This window comes from Eschrichtius robustus, chromosome 6 (assembly GCF_028021215.1).
Source record: "Eschrichtius robustus isolate mEscRob2 chromosome 6, mEscRob2.pri, whole genome shotgun sequence".
Classification (NCBI taxonomy): Eukaryota; Metazoa; Chordata; class Mammalia; order Artiodactyla; family Eschrichtiidae; genus Eschrichtius; species Eschrichtius robustus.
Genome location: NC_090829.1, coordinates 67943586 through 67952584, shown reverse-complemented (window position 1 = coordinate 67952584; position 8999 = coordinate 67943586). Strand labels below are relative to the sequence as shown.

General features: G+C 43.7%; 1 pseudogene; it reads left to right on the top strand.

Annotated features, from left to right (window-relative positions):
• Nucleotides 1–528: 528 nt before the first annotated feature.
• Nucleotides 529–1606, top strand: LOC137765894 (abasic site processing protein HMCES pseudogene; annotated as a pseudogene).
• The last annotated feature ends 7393 nt before the right edge of the window (nt 1607–8999 follow it).

The window sequence follows — 8999 nt, the reverse complement described above, 5'->3', positions numbered from 1 at the left end:
AACTTGCCAGATCAATAACTGGCAATACCAGGTGCCAGGGAATTTATTGTTTCACTCAAGTGAAAAAAAACAAACAAAAAAAAAACACATCTGGATCAACAATTGTAGTCAGAGTCGGCACATGATTAAATGTACAATGATCTATTCTCATTCTGCATTGTTTCTAGACTTATAACCAAATTCAGCTTCTCACAAATAAGTAAAAGAAATACTATTCATGAGAAGGTGCAAAGTGCCCCTAAATAATTTTGAGGTTTTGCCAATTCATACTAACAGAAAACATGTATGGGAACTGATTCGAAGCGTATTAGATCTAGGTGGCAGCAATATAATGTTGGGACAAACAGAATGTTATTGATTAGAGGGCACCAGGATAAGATTTTGAATTCGATGTGTTTGAGTCACTAAAAATGGCTCCAACAGGGGGGCCTGGCGCGGGGAGCGCGGGCGCGCAGAGAGCCACGCGGGCGCAGGGCCTGATGCGGAGGGACCCGCAGTGTGAAGGCGGCGCAGAGGGTGTGCAGGCGGATGGACGGCCACCTGCCCAGGGAGGCCCTCGCCAGGGCCTGCGCCTACAGGGACCGCCAGGGACCCGGGCCGGTACTGCCCCTCGTACAAGAGCCGGCAGTCCAGCAGCCCAGGGCTCCTGTCCCGGCTGCACTTGGAGAAGGGCGCAGACTCAGCTCAGCGTATCGTTGCTGCCATGCGATGGGGCTTGGTCCCGTCTTGGTTCAAAGGAGCTGATCCTTCCAAGCTGCAGTTCAACACTCCCAGCTGTTGTAGTGACACCATAACGGAGAAACGGTCCTTCAAGGTGCCTCTGGGAAAAGGAAGACGCTGTGTTGTTTTAGCAGATGGATTCTGTGAGCGGCAGCCATGTCAGGCAAGAAGGCAGAGGCAACCCTACTTCATCTACTTCCCCCAAATCAAAACAAAGGTCAGAGAGCGTGGGTGCTGCATAGGGACCTGAGTACTGGGAGAAAGTCTGGGACAGCTGGAGGCTGCTGACAATGACCGGGATCTTTGACTGCTGGGGCGTGGGGTTGGAGGGGGTTCTCGTATTTTTACACCATCATCACAGCGGATTCCTGCAAAGGCTTGAACGCCATCCACCCCAGGCGGCCTGCCATATTAGATGGAGAGGAGGCAGTCTCTAAGTGGCTGGACTTTGGTGAGGTCTTAGCTCAAGAAGCTCTGAGGTTTAGCCACCCCACAGAGAACATCACCTTCCATCCAGTCACTCCCTTGGTGAACGACTCCCGAAACAGCACTCCTGAGTGTCTGCTTCCTGTCGACTTACTGGTCAAAAAGGAGCAGCAGCCAGAAGATACTGCAATGGCTGGCCACAAAGTCACCCAAAAAGGAAGACCCCCAAAACACTCCAAAAGGTAGAGTCAGATGTGCCCCAGTGGTCCAGCTGGTTCCTGCGGAAGAGCCTCCCCCGCCCCGCCCCCCTCCCCCTGCCCCCTCCCCCCCCCCCCCCCCCCCCCCCCCGAGAGGCTGGGCAGGACTCCTGGAGCGATGGCTGAAGCGGAAGAAGGAGGGGCGGGGTTGCTTGGGAGGAGGTAGCACAGTGTTAAAGGGTTGTGGCTTCTTGGGGGAGTGACTGTCCTGGTTGAGACCAGGAACCCCCCCCAGTGGGGTGGGTGGGCAGCCTGGGAAGAAGAATGGCCACCACCATCAATTCATGGTGGGAGGGGAGGGGCTCTTGTGCCTACCGCCCTCTGCTGGTAGGACCGGTGGACTTTCCCTCAGAGCCTGACCCTGCTGGCTGTTCTCAGCCTCAGCTGACCTGGTGCTGCTTGCAGAGGCTGTTTTCTGCTCAGCCTTTGGGCTTTTTCAGTCTTCTTTCGGAATTAAGTTCTTAAAACACTGTATTTTTTCTGAATAAATTATAATTGATAAACTGTCTACATTTCAGAAAATGCTGCTGGTGGGAGGAATTCCAGATCTCACTGTTTTCTCCTGGCCTCAGACCTAGGGAATGATTTTGTAACAAATGTGGGGCACTGGGATTTTCTGTGGACAAAATTGCTTTTTTGGAAACAATAAAAAGGCTTGGTGGGAGAAAAAATGGCTCCAATAGTTTGCTTGGTTAATTGACTGAAAGATGGACCCAGAGGAAGTGTATTCTGAGTGAAGTTGAAATGCTAGAAGAAGGTATCCAAAGGCTTAGGGAGATTGTGATGCTCAAGTGTATTTATTATGTAAGAGCGTCTCAGTTTCACTCTAACTATATCCCCTCAGAAGATTCAGAGACACTTCCTTCACCAAGGCCAAGAGAAATACATTCGTGAGGGGAAACCCAACATTCTTAAACAGCTTCATTGTGGCTAGTCTCCATAGGCCAAAAATGACAGTGGGAATTATCGCCACTGAATTGGGCAATCCGCATTCAATGAAGATAATAGTATTGTGGTGAAACGGAGCGGGATCCTATGGCCTTCTCCCCCATGTCTTCTGCCTGCCTTTTGTCTGTAGAAAAACTTTAGCCAAAGAATAACTTCAATCAGAGAAGTGAGAAAATGAAGACGCAAAGGAAAACAGTCAAACAGGACAATATAATAATAGTTCAGTCATTAAGCAAAGTCAAGGACCTTTAGTTTCTCCTCAAGGGCTATAGATAATACTCTGAGCCATATCCTTTGAGCTGTTTTGTAGATACTGAAACCCCTACCAGCTGGAAGAAGTTAACTACATAATGGCCAGACTGTAGCCATGACATAAGCTGCCACAATTCCGAGAACTGGCCTCAAGGAAATGGGAACAAACTGACTCTGGAACTGAAGACTAACTGTACTTCGAACAATCAAGATGATGCTGGTCAGACCCTCACATGATCAATTTCAAGATGACTGTCAGAGCTAGCTGTGCTGTTGCTGCATGTAGCCCCCTCCCTCTGCCTATACACCCCTGAATCTCCCCTTTAAAGGTCTTGCCCACTGGTTGGCAGCGTGGGGGAGTTGGCCTTTGGACATGAGTCCACACTCCCCTCCGACCCCATTGCTAGCCCCTGAAATAAAGCAAATTTCCTTTCCGCCAACCTTGTCTTTTTATTGGCTTTAGAGTGGCAAGCAGCTGAACCCCACTTTCAGTAACAGTGGGGTGGTAGATGCTGATTTAAGTCAGCCTTCTGTTTACTCTTGCTTACACAGACCAAATAAAACTTGAGTGGACTGCCCGTCTATTTTTGCTCTGAGGACAAAATGATCAGCTAACCAACACCAAAGATCTCTTGGCTCAGCTGCCCATCATGGTAACAATTCCCACTTTGTCCTCTAGACTGAAGACAGAAAAAAATCCCACTTAAAAATAATGTTGGTTGCCAGATACTGTAGAAAAATAAGTCTGACACTGATTCAGGATAAAATACTAAGTACATACTTTGGAAAAAATTTAACAAATAAATTTAAAAGTCAAAAGAGAAAAGCAGTGGTTACTAGGAGCTAATCCAGGTTCATTACAATTAATCCATACTGAAGTGACCTCACTGGTTCCTTAAATGAGATTATTAAATCAGAAAAATAATGTTATGTATTATATACAGTATGAAGTTGACCATAAGCTTCATGTGAACAAGCAGTATAATAAAGAAAACCTGGATTTCATTAATAACAGTACATTGGCAAGTGAAGAACAACTACATTCTAACCTGCACTGGTCAGCCTATATTTGAATTGCCATGCCAGTGTGGAATACAATATCTTAAAAGAAATGTTAACCAAACAGAATAGTCCACGAACAAGGAGGAGTACAATAGGGGCTATGGATAGTCCAGCACATGAAGAACGGTTGTGGTAACTGGGGGTTTGTGTCAAAAAACAAAAATAAAACTACTTTGTTGGGAGAGCACAAGTTAACTGCCTTTATTTGAAGTGTGGCCATATGAAAGAGGAAATTGATTTACCTGGGGTAACTTCAAAGGAAGATCAAGGACCAAATAGGTAAATTTCCGGGAAGGAAGGTTTGGATGTAATATTTAGAAAAACCTTTAACTCACTGCAGTTGCTTGGCAGTAGAATTAGCTGCTGTAGAAAGCAAGGGATTCTCTGCCCTGGCAATGCTTTTGCATAAGCTGAGCCTGCATCTGCTGTGTGTTTTGGTTGAGGGCATTCCTGCAATAGGTAGGAGGTTAAACTAGATGACCTTTAGGGTCCCTTTCAATCTGTTTCAATAATTCCATAAAGAGTGAGCAGGGAATATAAAAGGAAGGGAAAGTAGTTCCTGAGATGCATGAGGTAGGCATTGTGGACAGGATGTGAGAGACGAGGTGGTAATTCAGAGAAATTGATCTCAACATACTCTCTACCCATAATGTAACATCACAATCTCTCATATCTACCTAAAACCATGAGAGTTAATTAAACTGGACCTATTGTTTTCTCACCTCAAAGTAACTTATGGTACACCGATTTAGATGACAACTGTGAAACACTGATTTAGATGATATGCCTTTCCCTGGGAATGGGGATATATGGAAAGAGCAGTGGCTAGGAGTAGGAAAATGGAAGCTTTAGAGTTTCATCCCAGTATTGCCCAAAAGTCACCATCTGCTTTTTCAGCAATTTCTTGCAAATTCCATTTAGCTTCACTGAAATGGAGACTTTGAGTTTACTACGAACTTTTAAAAACTGAGTGTAAAATAGCTCATCAGATACAAGATCTAGGCTCAGAAACAACCTCCTGACTTCGCCTCTCATATTTCATATTGCAGCCCTGAGATGAAACAGAGCTCGCCTTTTTTGGTCTGGGGTTTTGAGGTTAAAGGGAGGATTTCGCAGAGGATATCATAATTCCTCCCTGTGGCTATAGAATTATCCTAAGGGGTTGCTACAACTGAGTGGAGTAAGGTAAGTACTGATCAAGTCTCAGTCCCTCCCAAGGCCTTAGACTGAGTTCTTCCTTAGTCTCTGAGGAACTGGTATCTGTAAGAAAATCAGGAGGCCTGGTCCCCGAACTGCCTTCAGAGCACATTGTGGGAGGTGCAGACCGAAGGTGAGTTTACACATCAGTGACTAAAGTTTCCTGCCACTAAGCATAAGAAGTCACTCATGAGCAGCGTCCCTAAACCACAGCTACAGGATGTGGGCACAAGCCCTCGTACAGTTGTTGGCCAAAAGCCAATGAACATTCATCCCTGTGCAAATACTTGGGCTTTGTTGTTGTTGTTAACCTTTGAAAACCACAGGCATTCATCTCTCTCTTTCTTCCCCTTGGCAGGAGTCATCTTCTTTTCTCCAACTTGGTCTCCTGTGTGTAAAGAATTTCTGAGGAGCTTTTAAGCCTGAATTTAATACTTTTGCCCTCCCCACTTTTGCCCCACAAAATGCCAGGCAGAGGTAAAGCTGCCTTACAAAATACCTGCTGGCTTCCGCAGCTTTGTTTGGGCTTTTAAATCAGATAGGACATCAGAGAGCTCCATGAGTGACCTTAGCCTTTAAGAAAATACAGGTAATTTCTGGAAATTCCCCCTAAACAACGGTGACCTATTGTTTTCTCACGTCAGAATGAACACAGGAACTATGATACGCTGATTTAGATGACGTGCCTTTTCCTGGGAATGGAGGTATATGGAAAGAGTAGTGGAGCTGGAATTGGAGATTGGAAGCTTTAGAGTTTAATCCCCATATTGCCAAACATTCGCCATCTGCTTTTTGAGCAATTTCTTTCCAGTTTCTAGGCCTTTGCTCTGTGTTCTGTGAAATGAAAGCATTAGATTAGATGGTTTCTTTGCTTCCTTAGCCCCAGGGCTCTATGAATAGGCTCCCTTAGTAATGCTTCAGCAAAGGGACAATGAGAAGGGGGCGCAAGGCAAAAGATCCTCATAGATTGGCTTCTCTTTTCTGCCTTAGAGGCTGGCCAAATGTCAGCCTCCAAGAAGGCCCGACTGCCCACTGGGAGGCCAGGCGTGGTGATTCATGGCAGCTCCCCTTCTTGTAAGTGTTAGAGAATCCATCAACCTTGGTTCTGTAACCCCAGTGCCCCACATCCAGGTACTGAAACACAAGCTGAACCTACTCTAGCATGGGAATCTTAGTTTTAAGTAAAAGAGATGGCGGATGGATGTTCCAGAATCTAAATCAACAGGAGAACTTTCTAACCATCAGAGCTGCCCAAGATGTATCAGAAGACTATGAGCAATCTATCAGTAGAATTGTTCAAATAGTTTCTGGACAGAGATTTATCGGAGATTTTCTAGTGGGATTTCTGGAATGGACAAAGATCAGATAGCTAGAGAAAATGGCCAACCATGACATTTTTATGATGATATGCTTTGTACTTAATGCCTCTTGTATCAAATCTTATTCCCAATCAGACCTAGGATGCCCCTTTGAGAAACATTATTGGTATAGTTCAGATGATAGCCTGAAGGAAAAGCCCAGGTACACATATAGGTCTCCTGGTTTGTGGGTTGTGGTTACTTGTCAAGCTTATGGACAAGGAACCCAAGTGAGAATACCATGTGTCCAATGGGAAAGAGATGGTGGGCAGGTCCATAGTGACCAAAAAACAATTCCCAGAAGAACTGAATTTAGTTTCCTTGGATGGTGTCCCAGTTTCTGCTGCCAAAGTGACACTGCACTGCAGGCAGATACTCAATGATTTTTATTTAATAAAATAGTTTAACCTAATTTCATTGAATCCTCACAAGATCTTTATGAAGCAGACAAAAGAGATAGCATCGTCTCCATTTTACAGATGAGGAAGTTAAACCTTAGGAAAGTTCAGGTAATTTTCCAGGGTCTCACATGATTGATTCAACTCTCCAAAAAAAAAGGATGTATCACCTACTCATCGACAACAATTATTTGGAGAATCATAAGGTCTCTGGTTTTAAATGATTTTATCAATCATCCCTTTAACAATCCCTTTCACTATATCCACTTTATCTAGTCCCTACTAGTACACATCAAGTGATGGGAGACTCTTTCAAGGAGCAAAGCTTCCCATCTTTGGACATTTTTAACTATAAGAAGTTCTTTCTTGTCTTAAACTGCCATCCAAATCCCTGAATCCTCTCATCCTCTGGTCATAATCCTGCTTTCTAGACCCCATTTATCAGTTTCTGGAATATCCCACAGGACAATCTGTGTGAAATGTGAAGACAATTCTCATGTCATCTCTGAGATCATTCTTCTCCACACTAAACAGCCTTGGTACCCTATTGGTACAGACTGACCTCAGGACTAAGAGATATTTCCCTCCTCTCATCTTTTCTGATTTGCTCCATTGATCATGCTGCATTGTGTCCTTTCGAAGGTCATTTGGGAACAGTCCAGCCTAGGTTACAAGGGGACTAAATATGCCGAAAGAAGTCACTTGTCAGACTGATCCTTAAATGCTAACTCAAGAGAATGTGCTGGACATTTCAGAGGCTTCTGTCAACAAATGCCACTATCTTGAGGCAAATGGGGATTTTCGGGCAGTGGTGTTATAATCATTTGCCAATTGTGCCTGCTTCAGAACCACTGCCAAAACAATCCAACGACTTTTCATTCCACTACTGTCGACAGGACAGCTAAGGATTTCAACATTTCCTTTTACAGTCTGAAGAGAAGTTCCCTGCCTTGGGGACTATACCAATATTTGCCACCATGAGGGAAAAAAAAGTGGGTGCTGGGAAGTGGAAAGAGAGGGAGAGAAATACTAATGGAAGTAAACAAAGATAAAGACAAAATAAAATGAGGGTTATTCAAGGTTTGGATTTTGAATGCCTCCATCAAATTGATGTTTGTGAAATATCAGAGGGAATCTTTGAAATTGAGGAAGTGAGCATTTTGAAGAAAAGACTTTAGACTTCACGTAAGCACCCACTTCCCCCTTCCCACCCCCCAAAAAACAGCTGGAATTTTTAACTTGAATACCAGCCAAGGTGTCTCAACTTTGGTTCTTTGGACAGGCAAAGAGCTGATTATAATAATGTTTATAGTGCTCAACATTAAAAGGTTCTTTTCAAAATAAATTAAAAATACAATAAAATTGAAAAAAAATTTTAGAGATGAAAACAGATGAGATGACCTCCTGAGTTGTTCACAATGAGACCTAAGTCAAGGAGAGACAAAGAGGAAATATGAGAGAAAAGAAAATAGAAACAGAATGAGCTAGAACAGTATTTTTGGAAACATTCTTCTTAAACTCCTGTGGGATCCATAGACATTCCACAGAGGGCACTTCTGAGACCCAAAAAAGAGGAGATCAGTGGCATTCCCATCTCCATTTCAATCATAGTGGTCCTACTTCTATCTGTTTTACATATTGGGCATCTGAAACAGATTTTATTAGAAGGAAAGGTCTGCTGTTAAAAAAACAAAACATATGAGCAAACAAACAAACAAAAAAACCTGCAAAAGGAAATGAGCCATTGAAAGTTCTTGAACAGGAAATGATAAGATCAAATTGTGCTTTAGGAGTCTGGCAACTAAGTATAAAATGGATTAGAAGAGGGTCAGCCTTGGAGCAGGGATACCAATTAAAAGTCTATAACAGGGCTTCCCTGGTGGCGCAGTGGTTGAGAATCTGCCTGCCAATGCAGGTGACACGGGTTCGAGCCCTGGTCTGGGAAGATCCCACATGCCGTGGAGCGACTAAGCCTGTGCGCCACAACTACTGAGCCTGCGCATCTGGAGCCTGTGCCCCGCAAGAGAGGGCGCGATAGTGAAAGACCCGCGCACCGTGATGAAGAGTGGCCCCCACTTGCCGCAGCTAGAGAAAGCCCTCGCACAGAAACGAAGACCCAACACAGCCATAAATAAATAAATAAATAAATAAATAAATAAATAAATAAATAAATAAATAAATAAATAAATAAATAAATAAATAAATAAATAATCCTCTGGGGTTGGGACACACAGTTTAAAAAAAAAAAAGTCTATAACAAATATCCAGGTAAACAGAATTTAAAACATGATCTAATAGCATACCTGTGAGAATGGAAAGGAGAAGGAGTATATGAACAGTTTTGAAAGAAGAATGAACTTTAAGTTTGACATGTGGGCATT